The sequence below is a fragment of the Coptis chinensis genome, chromosome 2, assembly GCF_015680905.1.
Source record: "Coptis chinensis isolate HL-2020 chromosome 2, ASM1568090v1, whole genome shotgun sequence".
NCBI classification, from domain to species: Eukaryota; Viridiplantae; Streptophyta; class Magnoliopsida; order Ranunculales; family Ranunculaceae; genus Coptis; species Coptis chinensis.
In genome coordinates, this window is record NC_141457.1 from 84,636,413 (window position 1) to 84,642,421 (window position 6,009).

Genomic DNA, 6,009 nt, shown 5'->3' on the forward strand with positions numbered 1-6,009 from the left:
GTTGAGGAGGATATCGACATTGGTGAGGATATGCCAACACATAATTTCCCTCCAATGGAAATTAAGAAGGAATCGAGTAGCTCCATAGGCAGCTCTTGTAGTGATTCTGATTCGTCCAATGGTATGGAGTTTGTATCTTTTCCCTCATTTACTAATTAGACTTGTAGACTGTGTAATGACATTGCCAATTTCTCTTGGCGTTGTTACAGGTTTGGATACTTCGTCGGATAGTGATTCCACAGTAGTACTTAATTATGGAAACATTTTCAGATTCATGAGAGCAACTCTTTGGAGTCTGTTATGATTGAAAAGGTTGATAATTTTTCATGTGACAACTTGTAAGTTAAATCACATTTTTATCTCTTTCTTGTATATTTGTTTTGTACAAAATGTATTAATCTATTTTCTTTTTGTTCATCTCATTATATAAAGATTATATACTTATCAGAACTTATCAGTCTGTTATATAAGACTGGTATTCGGCCAAAAATATTAGTTACAAATATTTTAGTTCATCACTAGCCGACACGCTCCTATATATGTGGTAGTTCGAAGATAGACTAAGGTTCTGTAAATGCATTCATTTTTAATAATGATTTTATCGTGTTTATCAAAGGGCTTTCAGTGTGTGCTCTCTACTTAAAACGTGCGTCTTGCGATTATTGTATTTTTTCTAGCAAATGATCAATTTTCATATACAGGCTTGTGCTTTTAGAGACTCGTACGAGAAGTTCAAGAAAGCAGGAGCTGAAGTCGTAAGGATCAGTGGTGATGATCCTTCTCCACACAAGGTATACTTTTCCTAACTTCTTGAGTTTTTAACTATTAATCTTTGGAAACAAACTGATTACTTAAGAGTAAATGCAATGTCGTGGGAGCTGATGCATGAGTAAACAAAACAAAATTAGGCAAAAACCCAAGTGACTTTCTAGCATTCAAGTAAGAGGATTGTACTTAAGAGTAAATGCAATGTCATATTATAGACTTATACTATCTAAAATATAGCAATTCCACAAACACTTATAACCCCTGGATAGACTTTGTTCACAGACATGTTTTTCTATGCAGTAGGGGTGCAGATGGATAGCCGAATATCCGAATCCGATTCGTATTCGTATTCGTATTCGAAAAATAGGATATTATCCGAAATTTTCGGATATCGGATTCAGATTCGGATAAATTTTCACATCCGAACAGATTTCGGATACGGATACGGATGCTGTTACTATCCGTCGGATAATATCCGAATCCGATTTAATTAATATAAATATATTATTATATTAAAACTATAAAATATAAATACAAATTTAATTTAGTTTAGGGTTTTTTTTTCTTTCTCTCAATTCTCAATTCTCAGCGCCGCAACCCGCAACCACCACTCAAATTCTCAAATCTCAAAATCCCTTCAAATTCTCAACGCACCACCAGCCACCACCGCTCCTCTTCTTCTTCCTCAAAGCACCACCACTCTTCAACACGCAAAGGTATGTCTTTACTACACTCGTCCCAAACACATCTTCTAGAACTATAGATAAAAACATCAGTAAACGATTTTAAATCAGTGCTACTTGTATAAACGATTTTAAATCAGAGAACCACCAGTTTGTTAAACTCTTACCTCTATGGCTCTATCGAATCAAACTCTTTAATATAGTTTTCGTCCCTTTGTCAGTTTGTCACCATTCAGTTGTTGACTATCTCTTATGTAATCAGTTGTGAAATCTTGATTTTTAGTGACTACGACTACTTCCTATGTGTATTTGTATTTCCAAACATGGTCTACTATCGAAACCATAAACTCAACTCTGAGTTAATTGTTTAGATGGCTTTTCACTCACGTTCAAGCACTTGGGTTCTTTCTCATTGTTTGGAGACTCTTTCAGTGGCTTCTTATTCACAGTCTCTTCCTCCATAAAATCTACATCACATTCACTCACGCCCTTAAAATCCTCATTGTTTAGAGAATCTTTTAAATCCTCATTATCAAGCTTCTTATATAGAGCATCTTCTTCAACAGAATGAACAATGCATTCATTCACGCACACGTTTTTGGTTGATGACTCGTTTGCTAGTTTCTTATTAGGATTCTCTGCTTCAATAACAGTATCTACAACCCGTTCATCTGGAGTACAATCTACAACGCATTCGTTCAAGCATGTGGAACTAGTAGAATTCTCATTGTTTGAACATGAAGTCTCTTCCTTCGTTTTTGTCAGCTTGTCAAGATCCTCTGTTTCTGCAACATTAAACACATACACGCCATTCAAATCTTGCAAAAAAAATTTTTTCTCTCTGCAAATGTGTAATAACAAACGTACAACAGTTAAACCATTTGAAGAATTTTTTGAATTTTCGAATTTTGAAGAATCTAAAAGTGTTGTCTGTCAGTCTGTCTTTAATATTGACTCTATTTATTGTATTATCTAGGTGGAAATGGCTACCCCAACCCCAAGCAGTGCTGCATCAGCTCCTTCACCTAGTGGTAGTGTGAGTCATACGCCTATCAACGAGCCTACGCCTATTGATGCCGATACTGCTGCTGCTAGTATATCGTCGGATGAAGAAACAACTCTGGCGAAAGTCGATCCATTGAAAGGTAAGCGTTCAAAAGTGTGGCTAGAGTTTGAAATTAAAAATTAGGAGATGGAACCTCTAAAGCTTATTATAAACATTGCAAAAGAGTTTTGATCCTAGTAGTAAGTTGGGTACTACGATTTGAGAAATCATTTGAAAGTTTGCAAGATAAAAAACGTTCTACTTGGTCAAAAGCTTTTGTGTAATTCATTTAAGCGCCAAATGAAGCTCCAAAATTAGCAAGTTGGAAATATGACCCATTACAAGTAGACTTGACTTTGCACGCATGGTTGCTAAGCATGATTACCCTTTTCTTATGGCTGAGCATGAATACTTTAGAGTTTTCGTAAATGGTATTTGTCCTATGTTCAAATGGGTCTCAAGAACCACTGTTCGAGAGGATGTCATGCAACTTTACAATGAGTCAAGAACTGAGTTACAAGATTTTTTTGATAAGTTGCCATCAAAAGTTAGTTTTACAACTGATATGTGGACCCCTGACTATCAAAATATTGGTTATTGTTGTGTTACTTGTCATTATATTGATGATGAGTGGGTGTTGCGAAAAAAAATCATTGCTTATCTTACTGTTCCTACGCCACATAGTGGTGTTGTTCTTAGTGAGGTTATTAAGGCTCAAGCGTTGGCATGGAATGTTGATAGAAAGTTATTTGCTATAACCATTGATAATGCTTCTAACAATAATACTATGGTAGTGGAGCTCAAGGATTGGCTTAAGAGGAAAGGGTTTTATGTCTTGATGGTAGTTTGTTTCATATAAGATGTAGTGCCCATATTTTAAATCTTATTGTGCAAGATGGATTGAATGTGATTGCTCCTTTTATTGTTAAGATTCGAGAGAGTGCTAGGTATGGCAAGAATTCTCGAGAGTAGGCATGAAAAGTTTTTGAATGCATTTAGCTCGCACAAAGGTTAACTGGGAAAGGGGTTTCTATGGATGTTCCTACAAGATGGAACTCTACTTATGACATGCTCTGTAGTGCCATCCGAAAAGCGTATAGCCTTTGAGCGTTTGGCAGAGTTAGCTTCCGACTATAAGCATTTACCTTCTCTCAAGAGTGGGAAATGGGAACTAAAATTTGTGAGTGTTTGAAAGTTTTCAATGATGCTACACTTCATTTCTCCGGCCCAATCAACCCAACTGCAAATTTGCATTTTAAATATGTTTGTGATATTCATCATGATATTCTTGAGTGGTTAGACTCGATTTTTATTATATCCGTGATATGGCAAAGGCTATGAAAGAAAAATTTGATAAATATTGGAGTGAATGTAATTTATTGATGAGTTTACGTGTTATACTTGATCCTTGTTATAAGATGGAGTTTATTGAGTATGCCTTTACTATGATTTATGGTAAGGAGTCTACACAAGAAGAAGATGTGAAAAATTCTTTGAATGAGTTGTACACCATGTATGCAATGTCCGATTCTTCTATGGTTGATGTCGGATCATCTTCTAGTTTGTTGAATTCATTTTTCTGGTGACCAAAGGAGTTCTAAGATGGATGAAGGTTTCCAAAATTTCACGAAACAACGTTCGGAAAGTTCAAAAGTTCTGAAAACAGAGTTGGAGAAGTATCTAGAAGAAGATTTATTCCCATTTGATGCTAATGGGAAAGGTTGTGACATATTGATTTGGTGGAAAAACAATGGTCCGAAGTTTCCTATATTAGCAAGGATGGCACGTGATCTTCTAGCAGTTCCTGTGTCGAGTGTTGCTTCAGAATCTGCATTTAGTTCCGGTGGTAGAATAATTACCGACTCTCGTTCATCATTGGGTGTTGATTCTGTGGAGGCGTTGGTATGTTTGAAGGATTGGTTGCCTAAACTTAATGGTAACTTCCTTCTCTTGAACTTTGTTTAAGAATATATATATATATATATATATATATATATATATATATATATATATATATATATATATTCAAGAATTACATCATGTCTAACTTTATTTATATCTTAATTCATTTATACATTAGTACCGATTGTTGGCTTGGATGCTTGACTTGTGATAGAACAACTTTTAGTCTCGACACTATGAAACAAGGTAAGAATAAGACTAGTAAGGTTAATTTATATCTTGTCTACTTTTTTAAGTAATTAGTGATACATATGTTTCTTTATGTTTTCGTGAAGTATTTAATTATTTATTTTCAAATATAATCTCTAAATGAGTTGGTTGTGATTTTACCTCTATGCAGGTGTTAATGTGTTAATTGATTGGAACCATTTTGGATGCGAAAAGTGTTGTATGGGCAGGGGCCAGATGTCTATGTTTATGTAATAGAGATGATCTCTAGTTTGTAATAGATTTTTATGTTTGTAATAGGTTATGAGGGTATTTTCTTAAGTTAGAAGTATTTTCTTAATTAAGAGGTTGAACCATTGAAGACTTGAAGTTTGTTTACAAGGTTAATGAAGCATGAACTGATGAACTGCTATGTTAATGTTAATTTAGTGTTTAACAGGTTGATTTTGATGAATAAGGTACTGCCGCAGTTTTTAATAGGTTAATTTAGAACATGATTCGGACTGTACCAGGTGATAAGCCCATCACGAAATCACGAAAGCCCAAAAGCCCATGTTTAGTGATCGGATCGGATATTATCCGATATCCGATTCAGATATCGGATATCGGATTCGGACATTATTTTACACATCCGGTCGGATTCGGATTCGGATTCGGATGTGAGTAATAAATTTTGGATTCGGATTCGGATGTAGGCATATCCAAATCCGAAACTATCCGTCTGCAGCCCTACTATGCAGTGAGCATACACATGCTCATGTAGAATTTTTGTTCTCTAAAATTGTTTTGGTGATTACAGGCAGGCTTCCATTTACATTATTGAGTGATGAGGGTGACAAAATCAGGAAAGAATGGGGAGTCCCGTTAGATTTATTCGGAGCATTACGACCTGGGAGACAGACTTATGCTCTTGACAAGAAAGGTGTAGTTCAACTGATTTATAATAACCAATTTCAACCCGAGAAGCATATAAATGAGACACTAAAGCTACTACAAAGTCTTTGAATCATTTTTTATGTTCTTTATTCATTTTTCTTCCACTTCTTATTACTGTTACTATCATCTTGAATTTTGTAAGCTAATAAAGTTGTAAGGCATTTCTCTGTCCATCTCTTGAGCATCAGTATATACTCTTGGTTTGCTATAGAAATTATGTTCTAAGTTCTGATTTGTAGTCTGTATGATTAGTCCAAAACATGTTAGAAATCAACTTGATACAGGTATTTTTTTGTTCCTTTATTTTCTCAGTTAAACTTTGTTAATATTTAACCCCCATGACAAGGTTAATCAACATAAAGGGAAGTTTAGTAGAAGGTGCACAATCCATTTCTATAAAATGGCTTATCGGTAGAGTTGCTCATTTCCTATAAATAACATATCATA

General features: G+C 34.9%; 1 long non-coding RNA gene across 1 annotated transcript; it reads left to right on the forward strand.

Moving 5' to 3' along the window:
- Positions 1 to 203: 203 nt before the first annotated feature.
- On the forward strand, positions 204 to 5,475 carry LOC147518443 (uncharacterized). The gene is made up of 3 exons (XR_015214061.1): positions 204 to 338; positions 702 to 791; positions 5,426 to 5,475. It is a non-coding gene; the product is annotated as an uncharacterized LOC147518443 (long non-coding RNA).
- Positions 5,476 to 6,009: the final 534 nt, after the last annotated feature.